This window comes from Physeter macrocephalus, chromosome 5, assembly GCF_002837175.3.
Source record: "Physeter macrocephalus isolate SW-GA chromosome 5, ASM283717v5, whole genome shotgun sequence".
NCBI lineage: Eukaryota > Metazoa > Chordata > Mammalia > Artiodactyla > Physeteridae > Physeter > Physeter macrocephalus.
The window spans coordinates 10,060,360-10,071,888 of NC_041218.1; positions in this window are offsets into that span (position 1 = coordinate 10,060,360).

An 11,529-nucleotide genomic window follows, 5' to 3' on the forward strand; every position below is an offset into this window, starting at 1 on the left:
GTTATTTGTTGTTTTTCCCTTGCTGCTTTCAATAATTTTTCTTTGTCTTTAGTTTTTGCTAGTTTGATTACTATGTGTCTTGGCATGTTTCTCCTTGGGTTTATCCTGTATGGGGCTCTCTGCGCTTCCTGGGTGGCTATTTCCTTTCCCATGTTAGGGAAGTTTGACTATAATGTCTTCAAATATTTTCTCTGGTCCTTTCTCTCTGTCTTCTCCTTCTGGGACCCCTATAATGTGAATGTTGTTGCGTTTAATGTTGTCCCAGAAGTCTCTTAGGCTATATTCATTTCTTTTGATTCTTTTTTCTTTATTCTGTTCCACGGCAGTGAATCCCACCGTTCTGTCTTCCACGTCACTTATCTGTTCTTCTGCCTCAGTTATTCTGCTATTGATTCCTTCTAGTGTAGTTTTCATTTCAGGTATTGTATTGTTCATCTCTGTTTGTTTGTTCTTTAATTCTTCTAGGTCTTTGTTAAACATTTCTTGCCTCTTTTTGATATTTGCCTCTATTCTTTTTCTGAGGTCCTGGATCATCTTCACTATCATTATTCTGAATTCTTTTTCTGGAAGGTTGCCTATCTCTACTTCATTTAGTTGTTTTTCTGGGGTTTTATCTTGTTCCTTCATCTGGTACGTAGCCCTCTGCCTTTTCATCTTGTCGGTCTTTCTGTGAATGTGGTTTTTGTTCCACAGGCTGCAGGATTGTAGTTCTTCTTGCTTCTGCTGTCTGTCTTCTGGTGGATGAGGCTCTCTAAGAGGCTTGTGCAAGTTTTCTGATGGGAGGGACTGGTGGTGGGTAGAGCTGACTGTTGCTGTGGTGGGCAGAGCTCAGTAAAACTTTAATCTGCTTGACTGCTGATGGGTGGGGCTGGGTTCCCTCCCTGTTGGTTGTTTGGCCTGAGGCAAACCAACACTGGAGCCTACCTGGGCTCTTTGGTGGGGCTAATGGTGGACTTTGGCAGGGCTCATGCCAAGGAGTACTTCCCACAACTTCTGCTGTCAGTGTCCTTGTGCCCATGGCAAGCCACCACCACTGCCCACCCCTGCAGGAGACCCTCCAACACTAACAGGTAGGTCTGGTTCAGTCTCCCCTGGGTTCACTGTTCCTTCCCCTGGGTCCCGATGCACACACTACTTTGTGTGTGCCCTCCAAGTGTGGAGTCTCTGTTTACCCCAATCCTGTTTAAGTCCTGCACTCAAGTCCCGCTAGCCTTCAAAGTCTGATTCTCTAGGAATTCCTCCTCCCGTTGCTGGACCCCCAGGTTGGGAAGGCTGACATGGGGCTCAGAACCTTCCCTCCAGTGGGTGGACTTCTGTGGTATAAGTGTTCTCCTATCTGTGAGTACCCACCCAGCAGTTATGGGATTTGATTTTACTGTGATTGCACCCCTCCTACCTTCTCATTGTGGCTTCTCCTTTGTCTTTGGATGTGGGGTATGTTTTTTGGTGAGTTCCAGTGTCTTCCTGTCGATGATTGTCCAGCAGCTAGTTGTGATTCTGGTGTTCTCGCAAGAGGGAGTGAGAGCACGTCCTTCTACTCCGCCATCTTGCTTCCTCTCTTGTCATTTTTTTTTTTTTTTTTTTTTTTTGCGGTACACGGGCCTCTCACTGTCGCAGCCTCTCCCGTTGCGGAGCACAGCCTGCGGACGTGCAGGCTCAGCGGCCATGGCTCATGGACCCATCCACTCCGCGGCATGCGGGGTCCTCCCGGACCGGGGCACGAACCCGTGTCCCCTGCATTGGCAGACGGACTCTCAAGCACTGCGCCACCAGGGAAGCCCTCTTTCCATTTTTATATATAAAAATAATTTAGAAATATTGATAAGAGGTAGAAAGTCTATAGCGTTTGTCCATAAATTTATTTACCTGTTTTTTATCTTCTTTCTTCCTTTTTGATGTTACAAGTTTCCTTTTATTTATCACTTCCTTTGTGTTTAGAGAACTTTGTTTAGTCACTCAAAGTATATATCAGTGTATTTAGTGACACATTCTTCTAGTTTTCCTTCATCTGATATTACCTTGATTTCCCCTTCATTACTCAAAGATATTTTCACTGAATATTGGATTCTGAGTTGATAGCTTTTTTTTTCATAATTTAAAAATTATGTGCCTCTTTTGTTTTGTCGTACACTTCTTTCTTCTAATAAGAGACTTATTGTCATTAGAATCGATTTTCCCCTATCTAGGTAAGGTGCTGTTTAACCTCTGTCTGCTTTTAAGTTTTGTTTTTTATCTTTAATTTTCAGAAGTTTAATTATGATTTGTCTTGACATGGGTACCTTTGTTTGGAGTTTGCTCCACTTTTTAAATATGTAGATTATGTCCTTTGCCAAATTTAAGAAGTTTTCAGCTCTTATTTTATTGAACTGCTTTTTGAGCTCATTTTCATTCACCTCTCTTTCTGGGATTTTAAATCTTTTGTTATAGTTCCACAGGTCCCTCAGGTTCTGTTCTTCTTATTTTTTGTTTCCAGGGTATTTTCTCTCTGTTGTTCAGATTGGTTCATTTATATTGTCTTTCTTCTCGTTCAGAGATTCTTTCCTCTGTTCCATTCATTCTACAGTTCTTAAGTTTCTATTTGGTTCTTCTTTATATCTCCTATTTCTTTGCTTATTTCTTTACTGAGACTTGCTACTTCTTTTATGAGACATTCTAATTTTTTTTAAAAAAGTGTTCCAAGAAGGATGAAACTGTCTGCTAGTTTTAGGTGTGAATGGAAGTTTAGTTTTCCCACTCAGCCTCCATTGATACTCTGGGATGTGGTTTAGAAGGGTCATCATTACTGGGTAGGAGGAAGAGTTCAGCCGCCCTCCCCACCCCTCTCTGGAGACCACCTTGGCTATGAAGTGGAGTTGTCCTTTGTCACTGTTCCTGATATTGCCTCCACTGATGCTGTGTGAGTTGGGATCATGACTGCTGACGGTGGGGAAAGTCTCAGCTGTTCACTCAGCCTCCTTGATTTCACACCAGCTGAGAAGAAGGTGATGCCTTTTTTCTGCTGGGTGAGGCTAGGGTTCAGGCTCCTCACGTGACTCAAGAGACACGATGGGGGCTCCTTTGTCTGTGCTTTTGTGTTTGTTTGTTTGTTTTTTCTCCCATGTTTCCAACATCTCTAGTACCCATTCTGGTTTATATATGTCATAATGAAAGCCTAGGGAAATTATCACATATCAAGGATAGTCAGGATCCCTACCCTTTCTGCTTTCTCCCCACATTTCAAATTCTTCTTGTGTTTGCTTTATATTTAAAATTCATGTAAACCCAGAAAAGTGTAAATAATCTCTAGGATTTTAGCATAGATCTTAACTACCTTACTAAAGAGCACCCCATGGGAAAAATATATAAAGTTTTTAACTTTGAATTTTATTTAGGATAACTTGAATAATTTGGTGGTGGTCTGGCTAATAAAGTACTGTAAGGATGAGTATAGATAATTATTTGCATTTAACTATATTTTATAAGGTCTTATTATTTTTCAAAATTTCTTTCCAAAGCTTTCTTTGCCTTCCTTTAATAAGGTTCTGTCTCGATAACAATATTTTGCTGACAGTATTGGAGTTTTTAAAGACCAGAGATTGTTAAACCAAAATTGCCACTACTCTCATGCACCATGGTCTACAACATTTCTAATTCAGATCATCCAAGTAAAGACCAATATAACTTATATCCTATGCCATACTTCATCTTTTGGGAATAATTGGGGAAAGACAAAAGCCCTATGATGAATCTGTGGTGCCTTAACTAATCATGAGAGGAGGGCTTCTCCAAAATACGTTTTTAATCATATTTGTTTAGTGTCATGGAGGTATTTTTATTTGCCAGAGAAAATGAGAAATTCACAAAGGATAATATATATTTGTGTGTGTGTGTGTGTGTGCGTGCATGTGCATGTGTGTGCATGTGTGTGATTTAATGATAGAGGAGTTGTAGTTAAAGGGGAAATGGGAAAAGAAATTCCGTATAATGCTAGAAAATAATGTATTTGGAAATTCAGGATCTTGAGCTTCATGTAACTTAAATAGTATCTAATTCCTATACCTTCATATCACCCTAATATGACACATCCTGCTGGAAGAACACAATTTAAGCAGGCTACAGTTTTTCACTAGTAGAAATAAAGTTGCAATAGGCACCTTCTGCATTTCTCTATGTGAGCATATGTGAAAAATTTCTCTTGGGAACAACCTAGAAATAAGATTGTTGACTAACAGGAAACAACATCTTCAACATTGTTATATATTCTCAAGTTAGATTCCAACATAATTGTAACAATTTAGTTTCCAAAATATTGTATTAAATTTTCCTTTGTTTGATATCCAGTCTGTTTTATATCAACAGCCCTCAATTTTGGTGAATATGATAGGCATGAAATAGGATATCACTTTTTTTAAAAGTTACCTTTCTTTATTTATTTTTGAGATTGAGCATTTTTCATATATATTTAAAACTTTGCAGTTTCTTACGTAATTTCTCTTTTTAATTAATTTTCATATTCTGTTGGATTACTTTTTCTTACTGATTTGTAAATAATTCTCTATATTTGTTGTATAGTGATTACTGAATAATCCTTTTAATTAATGTAGATTAAAATTATTTTCTTGAGTGTGTAATTTGTTTTTCCATGTTGAATATAAAAGTTATTTTTGTGAGATTTTTAATGTAGCCACATTTATTAGTGTTTTTTTTCTTATTTTTGTGTTTTCTAATCTTTCTCTTTAAAATATCCTTTTTTGATCTGAGATCATATTTTCCCATATTGCTTTCTGAGAATTCTGGAGCTTTGCTTTTTACCTTAGGTTTTTAATCTTTTTAGAGTTTTCTTTTTTTCATATGTGGTATGAACCTGAGGCCTTAGGAGTGGTGTTAGTTTTCTATTTTTGCATGACAAGTTACCACAAACTTAGCAGCTTAAAATATCACCCATTTAGTATCTCTCAGTTCTGTAGGTCAGAAGTCTGAATGGGTATAGCTGGGCTGTCTCATGTCTCACAAGATTGAGATCAAGTGTCCCTGGAGTAAAGCTCTTACTTAGAAGCTCCGGGGAAGAATCTTCTTTCAAGCTCCTTCAGGTTATTGGCAGAATCCAGTACACTCAGTTGTAGGGCTAGGTCCTTGGTTTCTTGTTGGATGTCAACTGGGATGATTCCTAGCTTCTAGAAACCAGTCAGGTCCTTTCCATGTGACCTGTTCCATCTCCAGACCAGCAATGGAATCTCTCTTTCCCTCTCTCATAATATCCTTCTTGTACTTCGATCTCTGTGGCTTACTCTTTTATTATCAACCAGAGAAGACAGAGGACAATTAGGTTTGATTAGGTTTAGTCTACCTGGAAAATCTGCTGATTGTATGGTCAATCCTAATAATTGGTGCAGCAACAGACAGTGGGGGTCATGGGGTTATCTTAGAATTCTGCTTGCCACAGAGGTATTTGGTATGGGTTTGCTACTCAATTATTTGAGATTTCCTACATGTCTTCTGTTTGAATCTTTTCCTTAGACAGGGGGGAGAGAGAAAGAGATAGGCTTAAGCCACTTACTTCCTAAAATAATTTAAAACTGAATTAAAATAATCTTTATAGGGACTTCCCTGGTGGTACAGTAGTAAAGAATCCACCTTCCAATGCAGGGGATGCAGGTTCGATCCCTGGTTGGGGAGCTAAGATCCTACATGCCATGGGGCAACAAAGCCCATGAGCCACAAATACTGAGCCCATGTGCTTCAACTAGAGAGCCCATGTGCCACAAACTACAGAGCCCATGTGCCCTGGAGCCCCGGCGCCACAACTAGAGAGAGAAAGTCCACACATCACAACTAGAGAGAAACCCGCGCACCACAACAAAAAATCCCGCATGACGCAGCGAAGATCCCATGTGCTGCAATTGAGACCCAACGCAGCCAAAGAAAAAATAAATAAATAAATTTAAAAATAATAATAATAATCTTTATAAAATTCTTATTTTAGTTTTTAATATAGTCAGGAATAAAATGCAATATTTCTGTATTTTTTATACTAATTAAATTAAAAACTCCTATATATACATGTCTATTTTTAATGCATTTAACTTAATAATTAACAAAGAATAAAAGATACATACTATATCCTTAACTTCTGTTGAAAAAACTTTAGATCTCTTTTATTGAATATACATGCCATACTGAATTTAAGGTAGTAACTTAATTATGACCGCATTGATAGGACAGGAAGAAGATAGGACAGATGTATGTTTGTATTTAACATTCTCAGCAATTCAGGTTCTGCAAAAAGCGTTAGGCTTTTCTCATTTTTAATTGGGAACAAATGCAGTCAAATGGATTCTTGTAATGGACTTGCGTTATCTCCTGGGGCTCTTACACTGTTGTTTTGATTTTACATAAAGTGAATATTGCATGCAAAAGTGACCTTGGGAGAATTGCCCTGACCATGTACCATGTATCCCAAATCCTTGATTTAATAGAAATCATTGAAATAAGTGAGCTGTGGCTTACTTTCCAATTGAATTGTGTGGCTTTTCAACTGAATTATGTATATAATTCAAAAATAAAAAGGAATATACCATATTCCTTTTTATCTGCTTTTTTTCTTTGTTCTCAAGGCCTTTCTTTCTATAGACTTGTGGCCTAGAGGTCAACAAGGTAACATAATCATTTCAAATATGAAATCAGTGAAACCTATGAAGGTAAAATGACTTATCTGATTAAAATTGCATTGAGCTGAGTGCCAAATTCAGGCCATATGGCTCAACCTGGTCTTCTGTGACATTATGCTAGGTCACCAAGTCACTCAGTTATATAGAACAAATTAGAGGTTATATATAAATATCATGTATTAAATTCTAGGATGCTAAATGGGTTAATATTTGGGGCAAAATAATGTCATGTTAGGAAAAACCATCCACTTTTTTAAACCTTATTTCTCTTTCACAAGAATAGAAAACAAATCTGTTTATGTCTAAGTTATATTCCCTAGTTCATTTCTACTTTTCCTTTGGACATTTAATCCAAGTTCAGTTAAGTTTACATGGAATAAGGTGATAACACAACTCTACCGTTTCCATCCTTGACCTTCCTTTTCATAGAACTGATATTTTTAATCTCCCTGACATTTCAAGCAATGGGATGTTTTACATATTTTATTCCTAAATTCATTGCAAACAAATGTAATCCAACCTTTGTTGGAAGAATATATTTTCTATTACTCTGAACCTGGGCACATTCCTTTTCTTTGGTTTCCCTGGAACATCATCTTATCCCCTTTGGGGCATCTCATCAACCTTCATTCTCTAACTCCATTCACCCTGTAAACTTCCCACACTGAGAGTATCCTCACCTTTACAATATCATCTCATAAATAAGGTCATAAATCAGGTTTCTCATTGCTTTTGCTGCTGCTTCAGTCAGCACTAAAAGTGGGTATTTTGGCTTAATAATATTGAGATAAAATACCATGCTGGTGCATGTTAACATACAATTAGCCTCACATGGAGCAGAGCTAAATTACTACCTAATTAGTATGGGACAGACAAGGAGGGCCTGATGGATGATGAGATTTAAGAGCAGCTCTAACCCCATCCACCAGCTATTGATTTATCTGCTAGAACATTTTAATGGAGTAACTTACATTCACCACAATTAATGTGAAAATGGTGTAAAATCGATTAGATACTTTAAACTGGGAGGCCGCATGAAGGCTGTTACAATAAGGTAATATGGGATAAGAACGTGAGTCAAAGAATTAGAAATGATAATTGAAAGACTGTTTTTTAGAGGAAAAGATAAGTAAGATTTGATGGTTACATAGATAAGAGGAACTAGTGAGACAGAAGAGCGAAAGAAACTATGCTGTTCTTTTCTTATGGGACCAGGGAGAACTAGAAAGCCATCACCAAACAGCAAACTCCAAGGCAAACTTGGTTTGGGAGAGTAGAACATAAGCTTAAGGTGTATTAATTGGGAGACGTGGTGGTATGAAAGAAAATCATAGTAAACCCTAATCATTTAAGGAAAAAATAAAAAATATGTTCTTTTAAAAGAATGGTAGGTGTTTTAAGCTAAATGGGCACACAAACTAAATTGAATATCAAATAATTTTAAAGAAAATATATGGCTTTGATTTATTTATACTAAAATACATTTTCTGCAATATGTATTTTTGCAGAAATGGTTACTAAGGAACTAAACGACTAAGGAAAAGATAACCGAAGATTAAGACAGTCAGAGAAGGCCCTACATGATCCTACCTCTCTCACGCAACTCCAGTCACTTGATTATATCACGCTTGCTCTTGCCACAGGGCCTTTGCACTGCCTTTTCCCTATATTTGGTATATTGTCCTAGACACCCACATGGCTAACACCCTACTACTTACAAGTCTTTGCTCAAATGAACCTTCTCAGAGATGTCTACATTGACTATCTTCTTAAAAATTGCAGCCTACCCTCTGTCCCAGTACTGAGCCCTCATACCCTACTCTACCTTAACATTTTTTATTTCCGTAGAACTTGACACCTTTTAACTTTTGACATACAACCTATCTTATTAATTCTGTTTACTGGCCATTGTCTGCCTCATCTGTCAGAATTCAAACTTCATTCTTGAGGATCTTTGAGTTTTGGTCACTGACTCTTAAACTGCTTTAAGCACATGGTAGATACAATGTATATATGTCAAATAGTGACTGAAGAAATTATTCAGCTCGTGATTAACTTGACTGTTGTCCTTTCTTAGTTAAACAAATTTTGTCTTTTGAAACCCTGTTTGTGTCTATAATACAAGCCTATACATAGCTTTGAATTGTCATTAAAATTGTAAAAGCTAACATAAAGCTAACATATATTGAATACTTTTATATGTGCCAGGCATTCATTTAAGAGGTTAGCAAGCAACACTTATTCCTCAAAACAAATATATGTTAGGTATATCACATAACTTACTTTGCAGTTGAAGGGAGGGCTTCAGTAACTTCCCTGGGGACATTTGGCAGGACAAGACTTTGAACCCTGCTCATAACTCCTATGCAATATTGGGATACTGCGTAGAGGGTCAGTGGTGAGTGTACTGAGTGCCTTAAAGGGGAATGGTGCCCAATACTTAAAACAAACAAACAAACAAACAAACAAACTCATGTTTGTTTAATAGCAATATTTGGTTTTACACTGTATAGGCAGAAAGATACTTTCTCATTTTTCTTAAGTCATAAATATAATCTACAGGCATTATTTGTTTCCTTGGTCTTGAGTTATGGGATATTCCAATATAAATAGCTGTTGAATATCTGGAATTTTAACCCAAAGCTCAGTACTGGTCTCACACTAAGTAAAGTTACTTATATTTCTATCAAACCATGACACATTTAAGAACACATCCTTTTATTTCTTTAAACATTCACATTTATTCAGTAGGTATCTATTAAGTGTCTGTCATCTAGGCACTGGGACACACAATGAACTTATAATGACCAACAAAAATGAATATGATCTATCTCATCAAAATTTTATGGATAAAGGGATATTAGGCAAGTAGTCACAAAAAACTAATTTAAAATTACAGTTGTGAAAAGTGCTAGGGAGAGGCACATGTTACTATGAGAAAAATATTAAATATAGCTAATTTTTTATGCATAACTTTAAAGAATATCTATTTTAGATATTATGTTAAGATGATCTTAACAATGCAAATAGCAGATTAGCTTAATACCTAAATCCCAAGATAATATTTCATGTGTGGATATCGGTGTGTGTTTATGTGTGTAAAATCTTTCAGTGCTTTATTCTTGTGCTCGGAAAGTTTTCTCTCTCCTGTTAAACCATTCCCTTGCTGCAAAACATACAAGTAGTACAAAAACATCTCTTAGTTATTGGTAGCAGAATGAAAAACTGGACATATAATTTGGTTTTATTTTATTTAATTCTAAATCAAATACTTTTTATGTAATACCCAAGGTAATTATTTTTTCATATAAATTGTCCTGCTTCATAAGTAGTTTATAGAAACATGAACTCAATTGCAGAAAATTATTTTCAGAATGTAACACAGGGAGCTTTCCTGAGGTTAAGGTAAATTCTCTTTGACTCATTCATTTTTTTGGTGCATATAGGTAAACAACACAAGTTTCAAGTAACAATTAAAAATTTTTTTTAATATTTGAATTTCATATTTTTATTATCTTATACAGCAGGTTCTTATTAGTTATCCATTTTATACATATTAGTGTATGTATGTCAATCCCAACCTCCCAATTCATCCCACCACCACCCCGCCAACCCCCGCCATTTTCCCCTCTTGGTGTCCATACATTTGTTCTCTACATCTGTGTCTCTATTTCTGCCCTGCAAACTGGTTCAACTGTACCATTTTTCTAGGTTCCACGTATATGTGTTAATATATGATATTTGTTTTTCTCTTCCTGAGTTACTTCACTCTCTATGACAGTCTCTAGATCCATCCACGTCTCAACAAATGTCCCACTTTCGTTCCTTTTTATGGCTGAGTAATATTCCATTGTATATATGTATCACATCTTCTTCATCCATTCGTCTGTCGATGGGCATTTAGGTTGCTTCCATGACCTGGCTATTGTAAGTAGTGCTGCAATGAACATTGGGGTGCATGTGTCTTTTTGAACTATGGATTTCTCTGGGTATATGCTCAGTAGTGGGATTGCTGGGTCATATGGTAATTCTATTTTTAGTTTTTTTAAGGAACCTCCATACTGTTCTCCATAGTGGCTGTGTCACTTTACATTCCCACCAACCGTGCAAGAGGGTTCCCTTTTCTCCACATCCTCTCCAGTATTTTTTGTTTGTAGATTATCTGATGATGCCCATTCTAACTGCTGTGAGGTAGTTTTGATTTGCATTTCTCTAATAATTAATGATGTTGCGCAGCTTTTCACGTGCTTCTTGGCCATCTGTAAGTCTTCTTTGGAGAAATGTCTATTTAAGTTTTCTGGCCATTTTTGGATTGGGTTGTTTGTTTTTTAAATATTGAGCTGCATGAGCTGTTTATATATTTTGTTAATGTCAAAGAGTGTTCTTCCTATGTTTTCCTCTAAGAGTTTTTTAGTGTCTGGTCTTACATTGAGGTCTCTAATCCATTTTGAGTTTATTTTTGTGTATGGTGTTAGGGAGTGTTCTAATTTCATTCTTTTACATGTAATTGTCCAGTTTTCCCAGCACTAATTATTGAAGAGGTTGTCTTTTCTCCATTGTATATTCTTGCCTCCTTTATCAAAAATAAGGTGACCATATGTGCGTGGGTTTGTCTCTGGGCATTCTATCCTGTTCCATTGGACTATATTTCTGTTTTTGTGCCAGTCCCATATTGTCTTGATTACTGTGGCTTTGTAGTATAGTCTGAAGTCAGGGAGTCTGATTCTTCCAGGTCTGTTTTCTTCCCTCAGACTGCTTTGGCTATTCGGGTTCTTTTGTGTCTCCATAGAAATTTTAAGATTTTTTTTTTTTTTTTTTTTGTGGTACGCGGGCCTCTCACTGTTGTGGCCTCTCCCGTTGCGGAGCACAGGCTCCGGACATG